The following is a 15,272-nucleotide window of genomic DNA, read 5'->3' as shown; positions in this document are numbered from 1 at the left end:
AATAGAAGCCATATCAGTTGGCTTTAAGATAATGACTGAAAACTTACACTTGGCGACTTCCTCAAATTCAAATTGCTTCATTTCATATAGTGTGTGTGCGAGCATGCGCATGCACTAAGGGTGAAAGGGAGAGGAGAAATAAATGCTGGCCCGGACACAATGAGGTATATTGTCTGGTGTGCAAACCAAATTTCATGGGAGCTCATTAGACGGGCCACCTCAAAGATTCCCAAAGAAAGAATTGGCGAGTAGGATGAGCGCAAAATTGGATTTTCTCTACTCTCTTAACTGCAAAATACCCAGCACTCAATCTGAAGCTAATGAACTTGATCTGGATGTGATCTTCAGTATGTAGATGAGATCAAATATATTCACCCACAGTAGCAAGGGCAAACATACCCTCCAAAGGTTATTGGTTTTAAAAATGGAAAAGAATGACTAAGCATCATTGTAAATTCAATATAGTTCAATAAGGTCTAGTGTGAGTGTATGCATGTATTTTGGGTGATGGTGGGTGATTTGTGCTTATCATAAGGTCACAGCTACCCATTTCAAACACTAAAAACTGTGAATTTTCTACAATAACGCCTCAGTAGTCCAGCTTTGTATTTTCATTTCTCACATTTTTCATTTTCCCTTCTTTTAAGCTAGTTTCACATCTGAAGCAAATAGGCATTTCTGTCTGTAATGAAGTGGCTGTGATAGTCAAACACTTTCAGTCGTTATCTAAATGCAAAAAACACAAGTTTATTGAACAGCAAAGCGATTTCTGAGCACCCTAATTCCACAGTTTTAGAGAAGTCTCTTTTTCTTATTGACAGTGCCTGGGTCCATTTTGTTGAAAATTGGTTTTTCTTTTCGTTAATTCAAGATATTTTCAGCAGTTTTATAATAAAGTCTGAAAGCAGAAAATGTTAAAGAAATCTGAAACGTCAGCCACTTAACTCCAGGTTTTGCTGTGAAGTGAGTAAGGGTTTCTTTCTTTATCCTGGAATTCCCGCAGACATTCAGCAACATAATGGGAGAAACTCATCAAAAGCACAGGCAGACATTCCTCTTCCTCCAACCAAGAATGTGACATGACTTTTGCTTTTTCCTGGCTGGAAAAAAAACAAACTCATGTACCACAGCTCTCTGCACCTCCCAGTTAAACCGGTAACTAAATGAATGTGGTCAGTAAAAGACGTCATGGAAAACTGAGAAAATCTGTGAATGAAGTAGACAAAAGCACTTTTTTTTTTTGTTGACACGGTCAGAAGGGTAATACTTCTATTTATGTTTATTATTGATGTTGTAGTGGGAATGGTGTTATACTAAAGTGCATTACACTGAAAGGTGTTTCTACTGTAATATTATGCCAATATAATGTAGGTAAAGTCATACCTCTCTGACAGTATCAATGAAAACTGAATGTTATTATCTTAGTAAAGGCAGTATTTATTGTACAGCTGTTATACTTAATCCCATTAGATTCCCAAGTGCTGCAGTGCAATATATCTTACAGCAAATGACTGTCCAAGGCTGGAATTGTAAACTACCTCTGAAGCTTGCAAAAAGCTGGTTTAACATTAGGCTGTGCTGTGTATATTTAGGTTCGCCAGCGCAGTATGTCAGGTGTTGGCATTTGTTCCCGAACAGTCTCTAAAGACATCTAATTGCCTCTGAGCACAAGTCTAACTTTGGGTTCATACATCCCATTTTTCTGACTCTATCAGTAGAGCACACTAATGAGTGTTGCCTAGCAACCGTTAAAACAGGGCTGGTAAAGTCGGCGCTGGCAAAAGGACTCCTGCTCAGCGAGATCTTTTTTCTTTTCTTCTCAACTTGATATTCATGTGCCATCTGCATGCAGTAACAATGCCCAATTTCACATTAACATCAGAAAAGTCTTGTCTTGTTCTGCCAAGACAAAATTACGTTCCATTCTTAATCAGCTACCATCTTGAAGCTGTAATAGCATGTCTTTAATATGATAACACGGATGATGGGGAGAAATCACACTAGAAGTGACGCTCGTCATGTATATGTAAACTGTAGATAAATGGATGCATCTTTCTCTGCCAAAATAATAATATACTGAAGGTGAATATCCTGCAGATGCAAGTGATTTGACACCAGGTGATTATATCCTCAGGCCTGGACAGGATAGTGGGCTACATATGTTTATAAATGAATAATGCAGTATGGCACTAAAGTCCTTTACAGAATTGTTATGACTGAAATTATAGTCTGTAACATCCCATCACCAAACATTCAGCTATGAAGAAAACCCTCTCATCACGGAATAATGATTTCCGCAGAGATCTGTCGAGGCGAACAAGCCAAATACGACTCAAATTAGCGTCAATGGCAAATGCTCCACATTCGCTTTGCACCTGTGGAAGCCAAATAATGCAGTTTGATTGCATGATTATCTAGAGCACAGACTCTGAGTGCTGTCATTCAGTTTGATTGTGCTACATGAGAGGATTGTGTCCTGATCAACCCTAAGCAGAGAGGAGGGAGAGTTCAGAGATTATCTGATCCACTTTCTGCATTGGTTTATATTGTCTGATCAACGAAAATATAAATGCATAACTTGAAGTAAAAGATTTCAGACTTCATCGCACACAAAAGCTTAATTTCTCTTTGTTCTCAAATTTGTTAAAATGTTAGTGAGCACTTCTCCTTTGCCATCTACCTGGCATGTGTGGCACATACAGATGCTGAATTAACAGCATGATTATTGCACAGGTGTGTCTTGGACTTGTTATAACAAAAGGCCACTCTAAAATATGCAGTTTGATCTTAAACATATTTAAACCTTTATTGTACTGGTACTTTATTCTCTCTGTAATAACAAATAGGATTTCTACTGTAAAGTTCAAACTAATCAATTCCAACACTGTTATTTATTATTTATTATTTACAGTCTGTCACCAGGGCAATGCTGTTTTTGTGTCACAGAAGAAAAATGTGGTATCCTTCCCATTATGTTGTCGTTGTTATTGCTCATGTGCTTGCATACTGTAATATTTCCCCATTCATAATATGAAGTTCATGAATACTGGTTTCATACTACGGTTACAGGTAAATAGCATGTTGGTAAGGAATTTCAGATGCAGCTAGTTCCTGAGCTTTGATTACAACAACATAGACTTGTTTCATTGAACCAGTTGTGGTGATATGATACTCTGGCATGAGGAGTGCTCTGTCAGGCTTAGCATTAGGGTAAGAATATCAGGGTATGTCAGTCGGAGGCAGAGTTGAGTCAGTCACGACTTTGCTCTACTGAGAAAAGAATATGTAATTTGTAGCGCTGTGTGAAATAACCATAGTTCAATGCCTAATAAGTACCCCTTTCTCAAGATAAAACATTTTAGAGCGGCCTGTGCAGTAATCATGCTGTTTAATCAGCATTTCTGTATGTCACACCTGTCAGGTGGATGGATTATCTTGGCAAAGGAGAAGTGCTCACTAACACAGATTGTATTAAAGTTGTGAACATGATTTGAGAGAAACAAACCTTTTGTCTGCATAGAAGAAAGATCTTTTACTTAAAGTCATGAAAGATGAGAGCAAAAACATGTTGCATTTATATTTTTGATGAACATTTAAAATATTGTCAGCAACCTGGGTTTACATTGCTGTGTTGCTGTGCACAGAAGGTAAAGGCAAGGCAATTTTATTTGTATAGAATTTTTCATACACCAGGGCAATTCAGTGTGCTGTGTAGGGTAAACAAATACAACAGCGTTAAAAGATTCACAATTTAAAAGCGCAAAAGTACACACACTAAAAACATAACAGAACACAGCAAGTACTCACACATTTAAATGCATAATTAAATTAAATTAAAAACAATTCATAACGAACATGGAAATGAAAGCTATTTAAAAGTGGAATTGTGGCTTTGCGTTCTGGCTCCTGGTTTAATCCTAAGAGCATTGCCTTAAACAGCTTACCCAGGCTGGCTGAGACTTAAGATGCTCCATTTAAATTAAACAGTGTTTGATCGATGTTTGGCTCGAAGTGGGTCATGCTGACCAGAGGTGACCAGTGAGCCTGGCATTATGCTGCACATGGTCATGGTTGTCTCCTCCAATAAACCATGTGAGGCTTCAAGTGATGCAAAGTCTGCTTACCTTTCAACTCCTGCATGAAGAGTGAGCTGCGTGTCTCAGGTGCAATAATGGATGCAAGAATAATACTTTCCTTTTCTGCAGATGCTGAGCAGAAAAGCCTGTGATTGAAGTCGAACTAACTGTGTAAATGCAAAGGGTAAAGGCTTTATCATTCAAGGGCAGAGCACCGGAGAGGCAGGGCTTGCCAATGCTGTGTCATCATCATGCAGGGAGACCATCTGAATGTTATTATGCTGTCTGATTTGAGTGCCAGCTTCAAGGACGTTTTACTCTACCCAGACTGTTATTGAAGTTCTTTGTAGCACTCAACCAAACCTAAAGAACATTTCATTTATACAAGAAAAAAACATTCCACTCTATTTACTCGATCCTTAATAGGTTTACTTCATTTAGTTAATGCTCAGTGCTCACATTTTGCTCCATTCTGCGGGGCTGTAGTAATGTCCATGATGAGGATGTCTGTGGCTCCAAGGTAATCACCATTTTCTGGCTCCATCTCTGGAAAACATCTCAAAAATGGGTACTGTAGTGCTTCTGAGTAAATCAGTCACCAATCAAAACGATCAAAGTGCCTTTACAAGAAAATGCGCCTCAGATTAGAATGAAAATATTTTTCAGGGGGTCAAATTTGATTTGAAGATGCCTGCCTGCAACTTTAGAGTTTGTTCATCTGCTGTGTTTGCTGAGTTATCTTAGGAAACTGGACGTGCTCTGGTTCTTGAAGATATTTCTCCTCTCATCCATCCCTCAGTTCTAACTGGCTGGTGGGGAGTGCCAGGTGTTTAAACCTGTGTGAGGCCGTTAACACATTGAGAGGTATGTGACTCATGGACCCACCTCTCCATCAAGCGAACTGTGAGGGTCACCTGAGTAACGGTGTGAGTGGGTGTAAAATACCTCTCAAGGTGTCAACAACCTCACAGAGGTTAAATACCTGGAACTCCTCACTAGTCAGTTAGAACTGGACGCGAGGCAAAATGTCTTCAAGAACCTAAGCAAGTCCAGTTGCCTACTATAACCCTCAGTGAATACCATAACCTAGATGACTGAGAGTCTTCACAGGCATATCTACTGTGTTCCACCTACACCCACAGCAGTGCACTGGCAATAACTGAGGAGTAAACATATGTTTGCCAGAGAAACTTATCTCCATAATCAAAGTGACAACTCTGTTTCATCCCTCTGAACAATCAAACCAAAGTCATGGATGTGCCACACTGGCTACGCCTGTTTCGTATATTTGTGTCACATATTCTTTTTCATTTGCATGCATTCAGTTTTGATTATTACCCTTGCACATTCAGCTAAGTAAATGGGCAAAAATGCAATTTATTGTTCAATATCATGCGGTTTAGTCCAATGACAAAGAGACATCTCAGGCAGCTTAATTAGTAGGCACAGTGTACCCGGCTGCTGTTCTTTTTTTCCCTCCTCTTCAGCATCTGTAGTGGCGTGATTATCAAATGTTTTGATGTCAAGAGAGAGAAATGTTGACTGACAGGCCTGGCCAGACTGGAGCAACAGATCATACGGAAAATGACAGCAGAGACCCATCCTTTCTCCTTTGCACAAAAAAACAAAGCAAACAAAACATTTAATTATTCCACCAGCCTCAACAGATAGAAGCAGAGCAGAATTGACGTGTAGAAATGAGTTTGGCTTGGCTGTTCTTATGTGGTTTCATTGTTAATCCTCTGAAGAGATGGAGTTTGAACACTAATACCTCAGAGTGGAAAAAGTCATCACAGGGAGGCCCAAATGTAGCACAAAAACTAATTTAATGATCATCTAATTATAATGATCTATGACAAAGATTGTTTACCTAAAACTATAAAAAATACATATTCCACTATAAGCATCAGCAGCATCGATGCACAGTGACAGACCTGCAATTGACTCATTTTTAGGGCAAGGCCACTTTGGCCTTTGATAGATACAAATTTATTGGGCCATCATGGCCAAAATGTAGGGCACCAAGGCCAAAACCAATGGTGCAATAACAATAAGCGATAATTACATTGTATGAAGACAAAACTGTAATAATATAATTAGCTGATAATTGGCCTGATCAGCCACCATTAGTAATCCATACAAACACACATTATTAGACTCTAAAGCATTAATCAAACCATTAATTAACCACAGTGTCAGATAAGCGTATCATAAGGTTAGCAGTTACCTAGTGTTTCTGTAGTGGTAACAAAATGTTCAAAAATATGCCTACAGTATTAGCAGTTTGAATTAAACGGAAGCTCCTGGTGCTCTCTGGGGAAAATATTTTAACAATTCCATGCAAGTCTGCAAAAACAAATAAGTCTTAAAACACAAAATAAAAGGCACCACATGTTGACACTTTTATTGTCAATACAGTGTCAGTAGAATATATAAAGATAAACTCTGTTTCTGTACAAACCCTACCAACCTTGGTGGGTTAGCTGTACCATTTTAATGGGAGAAGACTGTGAGTATGAGAGGTGGATGGAAAAATTAGGCTTGAAATACATGCTGGTTGGAGGATCAACTACCAGACGAATTAAACACGACTCATAGCACTGTTAATTCGCCATCTATTTTATGTGTGTGACTGTATTTTAGGAATTTTTGAAGTTACCAAAACAGATACCTGGTTTGCTGCTTCCTGTTCGATGTTAAAGTAGCAATTAATAATGAACCAACCTTATAATCATTTCTTTTGTTCAAAGTAAGGGGAAAAGACCTCACATTTAAGATCAAAGTAGGCGCTCTGACCTGTGGTGTATTCTGTAAGCAATTCCCCCACTGTGGCATCCCTAATGTTAGCTAGTATGTTAGCTGTTGATGCTCATGTCACACTTACAGGTGGAGGAACAATCTCTGGCTTTGCTGATGTCCAATGTGATGATAATGATACTGGGAAATATGAGTTTGTTTATTTACTGTGTCACATGTAGTTGAGGATATCTGTATCGTTTTTTTTTAAAGGAACAGCCAGTTCAAGACAGAGCATGCCAAACTGGTCATGTAGGTAGTTTTAGAAGAGGCGTTATGGCCTCACTCCTGGGAAATCAGTGGGACTGGTCATTAGGCTGTGGTATAATTCCTGCCCTGCAGTTCTTTTCAGTATCTACTATAGTGCTATTGACTCCACAAGTGGTGTTTTTTCAGTGATGCTCAAGTTTCTTGCTCGCTCAGTTTCTATGCTTGAAGCATAGAAAGAAATGATATCAGTTTTAAGTTTAAATCTACAAATCCTTCAACGGGAGCTCGTCTCATTAGTCATTACCACTGTGTTTCTGCTTATAAGCACCAAGAGACTTCCAGGGTCTGCTGGTTTTACGATAACTTTCATGTTGCCTGGGAGGGATTCAGGCATCTTGTCTCTCAGTGCTGATTGGGTTTCTCTCTGCTGCTAAAGTTGATTTAAAATGTCTGTTTCAGTTAGATGCCAATTCTGAGGTTCTAGCCTGGATGTACGGATACAGGCATCAAAACCTACCTGCTCGCTTTGGCCAGATGGTGTACTGAAGCGGAAAAAACATGTTTGACCTTCATTGACCACAGCTTGTTTATAATTGTGAAGTTTTAGGCTGTCCCTCTGTTGTTTCTGTAGACTAGAGTGCATTTATTTTCGATAATTTCTCAGTGAGTCCATTTCTGTTGTGAGTATTTTCCAGTTGTCATTACAAATAGCAGTATTTGATGGAACAGAACATCTTTTTTAGTAAACTGAACAACTTAATTATTTACCAAAAGAGCACTTTTCTGTTCTACTACTTCTCTTTGGCTTAATATTGTCCACAGTCTGTGGCAAATGAGTCATTTGAAAAAAAAAAAGAAGAAGCTTTCTAAATGTGATGCTCGAGTTTCATTAGAATACTAACAGTCTTACACACCTACATACACATGAAAGAGCCAGTTGGATCCAGTGATGCATAATGTTTTACAATGCTCTTATTCTAAACACTAACAATGTACACATCAGGATTTGTCTACTACCATTTTATATGTATTTTCTATAGAATCCCAAATGTAAATTCTTCTCAATTTTAACTGCTTTCTGAGTGTTTTCTTGTTGGACTAGTTGACTGGTCTAAATTAAAGCTTGTGTTTAATCGACATGGAAATTAGTCACCAGGAATATCCCTACTAATAATTAATAGAAAAGTTATCGAAATTACAATATGGACTATTGATAAATAGTTTAAATGACTTGTATTTCTGGTGAAGGTGGCAATGTTTGATCATATACGTATGGACAAACTGGCTGTAGATATGGTCTTTTGTGTTTGCCACAAGTTTTGTAGCCACCATAGATTCTCCTACATGTGTGGAAGGGAGAGGATGAGGTGAGTTGTTTTGCAATCTGTAAAATCACCATTAGGTACCAGTAAATCCTACACACTGGTCCTTTAAGACTGTGTTCTGTTTTTTATGTACCTTGCAAGTAGACACGGTTGTGCCAGAAACCTTACTACCTACTTCATAAACAACAATCCTCAAATGACTCACTACCCAACAGGGAAATTAGTAAAAAGACCAACATACTGTATGGTTCTATTTCATGTTGTCATTTGTTTTAACTTAACTTTATCTGTGACAACCACGTCACGAGAAATAAAATATTTTGTCCTTGTCTGCCTAATTACTTTTTCGTGAGAAGAGACGTGGTATAAACTTCAGATGTCTCTCTATATACAAAACAAAACATTAGTCATGTATGATATGTAAACAGCTCAAAAACAGGGAAGATACCAGACAGTGTCATATGGCAGTCTCATTACATCCCACAAAAATACAAGTGCCCTTGTGCAAAGGTTTGGCAGAGTAGAGGTGTATTCATCTTTCTGGCTGTTTGCTAACAGCCTGGTTGGTATCCTTCTGCCAGAGTCTTTGAGCCAAATTCAAGTATGCCTCAGAACTGGCTGTCGTCAAGGCTGCCTGTCTGGTGGGAAGGAAACATCCAGTTTCAGGAAAACAATGGAAGTGGCTCCGTCCAGCCTTCAAAGTCTAAGGAGAAGATAACATGAGATTTACAGAATGATGAAGGCTCTTCCTTCCCAGTGGTAATATCTCCATACCGGATATTGGCTTTGTGCCCCTGCCGCTAAACAGAGGGGCCACCATTGTTCCTTAAACATTGTTCCCCTCAGCTTCATATTAAATAGATATTGAGATCTAAACGTCAATATGAGCCTAAGCTTAATATTGTGTGTTTGTGTTTTTCATGAGACCGTCCTTTCCAGTCCATATGAGTATTGCAGTGTTGTGTACACTGGAGAATATTTGATGTGTTGTCTAGAGGAGAAAGATAAATGGACAGTGGGATGGTCAGTTCTTTATGTCAACTGCAGATATCTGAATCTAAGAAGAATGCAATGTAGTCATGTGTTATGTGCTGCTGATCTTGTTAGACCTTTGTTAGAGTGACTAAAAGCAAGAAATGTATTGTATTCAGACTGAGTAAAATGTAAAATGTAAAATGCCATTTTTCAAGCGTGTTTTCTACATGGTTTTCCTTCATCTGGGGCTCTTTGAATCATTTCTAGGGGTGTCACAGTTATAATATGAAAGTGAAAAATGAGCTTCCATTTTCAAGAATTGAATCAAAAAGTCAGAGCCTGCAATTCTCCCAGCATTTTTTTTCTCTCAATTCCAGCCCACGTGTTGCATCCTGGTTTTTGTCAGAACCACGGTTTTGGAGAATCTTGACAACCCTAATAGTCTCATTTCACCGTCTTCTTCTGTAATGGTTTGATGGCCCTCAACTGGATGATTGTTTGTTTATCTCGTTGTGTCCAACTCCTGATATTCTCAGAGCAGTGTTGAATGGATAAATATGAATTCATATTTTCTTTTGCCAATTTTCTTTAAAAAAAAACAAACAAAGCAAACAAACAAAAAAAAAAACCAAAACAAAGAACTTTTAGCAGGGAAAATCACAACATGACATTAATGAAAAATTATATACCAAGTGTGTGTGTTACCAGATGTTGGCTTAGTTGATACAACAAAAAGTCCGGTAAATACCTCACTGAGAACATAACATGAAAAAGATGAAAAGACAATGTCACTCTATATGCCACTCCAGCTCGGCTCGGTCTCTCTGCTGCTGATGAGACTGATGGCTTTGGTCCACAGACCAGGAATGAAACCTCCACGATAATAATGTTTGAGCTCACCTCCAGCAGGCTCCCAGGATGAATGTTTGCTGGGTATATTAGAGTGGCAGGACAGCATAAGATGGCTCCTTTGAATATGAGAGCAGAGAATGAAAGACAGGCAACCGAAGCTGTGATGGTGCAATAGCTCTGAAAGCTATGAAATAAGATAAAACACACATTTTTTGGAGCATTTCTTCCTCAGGATTAGGATATTGAAAGATAAGCACCCAACATTTTTGCTAAAGTTATTTCAGCTTGAACTATAAACTACTGTGTTTATTCACTACAGTTTGGAAACAGCTGATTGGGTTTTAAATATCTCTCTAAAACATTAATGCAACCTCTCAGAAATTGCTTTAATCTTTTGTCATGTAATTATGAGTTAGTTGTTCTTGACCACTTAAGTTTTGCCATATTTAATTACTTAGTTTATTTTTTATTTTTTACATTGTTCTCTTCCTCTGCTAATCACAATGTGCATAAATACCAACAAAAAACTCTAATTTACCAAAGTGTAGTAATAAACACTGCTTTGGATGATTTTAGGACATTCCCTGCATGTGATTTCAGTGTGTTGACGTCTTATTTTCTGGCCTTCTACAGTGAAGTTTATCTCCATTGCCCTCTGTCTCCTTTACTCAGGATAAAGAGTATATTTCTGACCCCACCAGTATATAAACTAGTCTTTATTGGGTGGCATCCATTGAGGCTGACTGCTTTCCCCAGGCATTTGAAGGCTTTTTTAGGACCATATCCCAACGGGCAGACAGTTAGGTGTTTGTTTTTGAAACAACCGACTGTTGCACAGTCATGAAACACCTTTTTTCAGTAAAAGCACAGAGTTGGCTTTCAAAGCCCTCCTGCTGTCTACTGGTAAATATCAGCCTCTAATTAGTGGCTGTTTATATCTTTTGTGGCATCGTCTTTTGGAAGACAGCCGGCCAGGTCTGATGGTGATTTTCTGCCATTAGCAAACAATAGATGAAACTTCCTCTGTCCTCTCCTCTGTAAAATAGAAATATAAATGTTAGAAAACGTTGCTTTCTTCCACATTTTGGTCGATGTGTTTAATTGTGGTTTGTACAATTTATATAGAGGAACTCGGAAACTTCTGGACTTTTGGACTTTTGGCTGATTCATAGTTTTCATTCCTGCTACTGCCATGCAAATTTTACACCCCCTGCCATGGTGTGATATTTGTCACCTCACTTACATTTAATTTAGGAGGGTAACACCTAACCTCTCAGAAGAGCCCGCCGGCTGTTTTACTCCCAGTAATATCCTCAAATTTCTTTTTAACAGCAGTATGCTTGCAAGAGCCAATTAATACGGTTTTATACCAAAATTAGCTTGTATATGCAAGATTTTTAAATACAGGACAGCATAAGATGGCTCCAAAAGTACCAAAGTACTTTTGTAGTACTTTTGTACCAAAGTATCTCTGTGTGTTCAGCTCTCAGTACATCTGTAGCTTTTTGTCTGTGGTTTGAAGCTTAGTTTCTCTCTTGCGTTGCTGTTTGTTTTTTCAGGTATCAACTTTATTTTACTGTTTCATGTTTGCTTTCAGCTGGGTAGGAGTCATGTTAAGATACTGCTGACATTTTCTGATTTTGAGTGTTTCATAATAACAGCTTTTAGATTAGAAAAGGAGTGAAAGTGAACGTCTACATGTGACTACTTTGGAGTCGTTTGACCTGGAGAATGAATGGCAATTGTACCCCTTCCCACTGAGGACAAAAAACAAATGTTAGTGGGTGTTAGTGTGAAAGGGGGCTATACTTTGTTGGTTTCTCAAAGTTTTCCTGGTTAACTTGCACATACAGGCAACTGTTGTATTTGTGTTTCTACCATCTTATCATGTAGTGGAACTGTCAGATCTTGTGATCTGGTATCAGTGCAGTTAGGCTCTCATTTGTGAGTACAAAGGGAGAGGTATAAATAGTTGTCATGACTTTCCTCTGATTCATATACATTCAGTTTGTCCTTTGAACCCATTAAAGTGGCCCGACATATGTTGTTTACATATTACTGCTTCATGACATGCCATCTGCTGCCGGCAAATGAGACCACCGATTTCTGTCACCAATTATTGTAAGACTTATCAACATTTCAAATAGAGAACTGTAGTTGGGTTGAAGCCAGGCTTTCATTATAAAAACCTTACTGGTTGAAGCTGACTGATTGTAAGCCTAATTATTTCAGCTCAATTTCACACCAAGTGTGCTCTTGACGCACTGTAGGCCAAAAGGAGAATTGAAATCACAAACTATAAGTGTTATTTCCATTTGTGTGGTAGAATTGATTTGAGAGAGTGAAATACAGAATGATGAAAGAAGAAGCAAGCTAATGGACGTTTATGAAGTGTCCCGTCTGTCTATCATGGATGAGATTATGCTCGCATTTCTTGATTCATGAGATCACCTCTGCTAGAAATCCATTTCTTTTCTCTCTCACTAGCATGACTTAACACTTTATTCTACAAAAAAAAGGATTCACACCTTGGCTGCATCAACTCAAATCACAAGCTTTGCTAATTGATAAATTCAGATGATTTGCTGTAGAGCTACAGTAGTTAGTTGATTAATCAATTAGGCGATCAAAGGGAAATTAGTTGATAACTATTTTAATAACTGAGTAATTGTTTTAGTAATTTTACTAACCAAATATGTCAAACATTTGCTGGTTCCTGCTTTATAAATATGAGGATTTGCAGTTTTTTTGTCATTTACGCTAGCAAATGAAGAGTCTTTTGGTTTTAGACAATTGGTTGGAGAGAAGCGATTTGAAGACTTTAGGTTGTGGGAAACTGAAATGTGTTTTTTTTTTTTTTTTTTTTTTTTGACATTTTGAGAATGACAGTAATCATTTGTTGTAGCTCTATTTTACCATATCAATATAGACACAAGTAAAAAGGTGAAAAGGTTTTTCAGTCCAACTAAAAAGATTGCTAGATTTGAAAGTGAATAGTTTAATTACAGTAATTAATGGCCTATTATGGTCTGTCATTCCACCTCTCTGGAGTATCAGCCTACTTCTTTTCACTTAATAGTGGACATTAGGACATTTTAATACTACTGAACTGCATTAATTAATGGCTACTGGTTAACCACTGTAAAAGTCCTGCCTTAAGGCTCAATACTTGGCCCATACTGGACATCTTTGTTAAAATGTCTAAATTGACCCACTAATTTAATTTTCTGGGAAGCTTGATTCATGTCCTCATTGACTCATTTGGCACATTTCATTACATTAACCAAGCAAAGCAGCTGGAATATACTGGCTGAACCGCTTGTGTGTCATGTTTTCTCGTTGGCTTATATAGCATTTCTTGGTGCAATTTATGTCTTCAATTTGGATGTTTTTATGCTTATGGCACTGACACCATGATTTGTCTTTTTCAGTGATTTGACATTTGGAAAGGAAGACTGGAGGAAAGCCCTGTGACTGAAGATATTGTAAGTGCCTGGCCTATTGAATCTATCATATGACCTGTGTATGTAATGGACAGTATAATGTGGGTCATTTATAGCATGATATAGAATCCCAAATCCCAGTTTCCCCCTCAGTTGTGTCATGTGTGTAAAAATGGCCTAATTATATTTACTGAAAAGGACATCTTACCCTCCTGTTACACCCTGACGCATGCACACAATATCAATCAAATCAGTAAATCCAACAGGGAGTCAGGATGCCTGATGGCCCCTGGTCTCATTTGAGATGCAGACATTGTCCTGTTGCTTCCTTTAATGAGATCTGGAGGCGTGCAATCTAATATTCACCACTGAGGCTCCAACATGGCCCCTGAGCCTGTAGCCCAGAAGGCTGTGTGCTAATTCAATGGAGTGAAGTCAGCTGTGATCAGAAGGACTGGAGTGGCCATTCAGTCAGGAGGATGAGAGGTTAGCTTTTTCTATACATGATGCACTAATAGTCCACATTTGTTTTCATTCTTTATTTGGTAAAATGAACAGGAGGAGAACTGTTACGGGGCTGAAATAATCCTAAAAGCCAACACAGGATCAGCAATAAAAGAACATAAAGTCTGCCTATAAATAACAAGCACAAATGTTGCACAGGGAACAATTTCACACTGGTGTAAGTTCTCTCAGAACAAATTTCAGGACCTGTGTGCTTATTTTTCTCAGGCTTCATTAAGTATTGTGTGACAGAGAATCACATTTTACTAAGTAAATATGAACACATTTCAAATCTGGAAAACTGCAGGTCTCATATCACCGTTCAGCCCCCCGAAGCCTAAAAGGTGTAATGAAAAAAAAGTCTACATCTACTTCATAAAAATTTATATTTACCCAAAAGAAACATTGGCTCAACACTGCAGTCAGGTGGCAGCTGAGGTGCCAAATTGATGACTTCAGACTGTATTTGACAAAATCAAAGACTTGCAACTCATCCTGGATTTCAACACCAGTGACTTCACTTGGACTTGAGCCTTTTGACTTGAAATACTTGAAACCTTTCCCGAAGCTGGATGATTACAACGTGTTATTTAAAAAGTGTGCCACAAATCAGTTCATTTCCATTCATTTCCTGAATCATCTCAAATTAGCACTGTTTATTCCCAGGAAGTCGACACTGAAACAGCTTTTGTTGGCAAAATGGACCCACGTAAGGGTTTAGAGCCACTCTAAAGATTTTTACTGAATGGCAAATAGCAAACTCGCCTGGATAAAGGAAACTGGGATTCTCCCCTGGTGTCGGGCCTGGGAGGGGATCTCACAGGAGAAATGCCTGGTGATTGACTCTTTACCCATGGAGCCCAGTTGGGTTCAGCTTAAAGAGTTCCCCCTAGAGTTTATCCTACACGATGGTAGACTTCCCTCTGTGTGACACGGACAGGAAGACTGTTATCTGTGATAATGTGCGGAAAGTAGTTTGTGGAGCCTCTAGTGGGGTCCTGCAGAGGCTGCCATTTGTGACTCTATAGGTCTGCTGGGGGGACCTCGGTGTTCTTGTGTGCAACAAGAAAAAATTCTGAGTAGGGAGTTAT

General features: G+C 38.5%; 1 protein-coding gene across 1 annotated transcript in view; it reads left to right on the top strand.

Annotated features, from left to right (window-relative positions):
* Nucleotides 1-15,272, top strand: part of syt1a (synaptotagmin Ia) — a 209,581-nt gene that overhangs the window by 38,794 nt on the left and 155,515 nt on the right. The window contains exon 2 of the mRNA XM_084711478.1: nucleotides 13,666-13,719. The gene's annotated coding sequence lies outside the window, so the exon portion shown is untranslated. The remainder of the gene's footprint in view (nucleotides 1-13,665; nucleotides 13,720-15,272) is intronic.

Source organism: Lutjanus erythropterus, chromosome 22, assembly GCF_056507025.1.
Source record: "Lutjanus erythropterus isolate fLutEry1 chromosome 22, fLutEry1.hap2, whole genome shotgun sequence".
Lineage (NCBI taxonomy): Eukaryota > Metazoa > Chordata > Actinopteri > Lutjaniformes > Lutjanidae > Lutjanus > Lutjanus erythropterus.
Note: the sequence above shows the minus strand (reverse complement) of the source record. Positions and strands in the feature narration are given on the sequence as shown.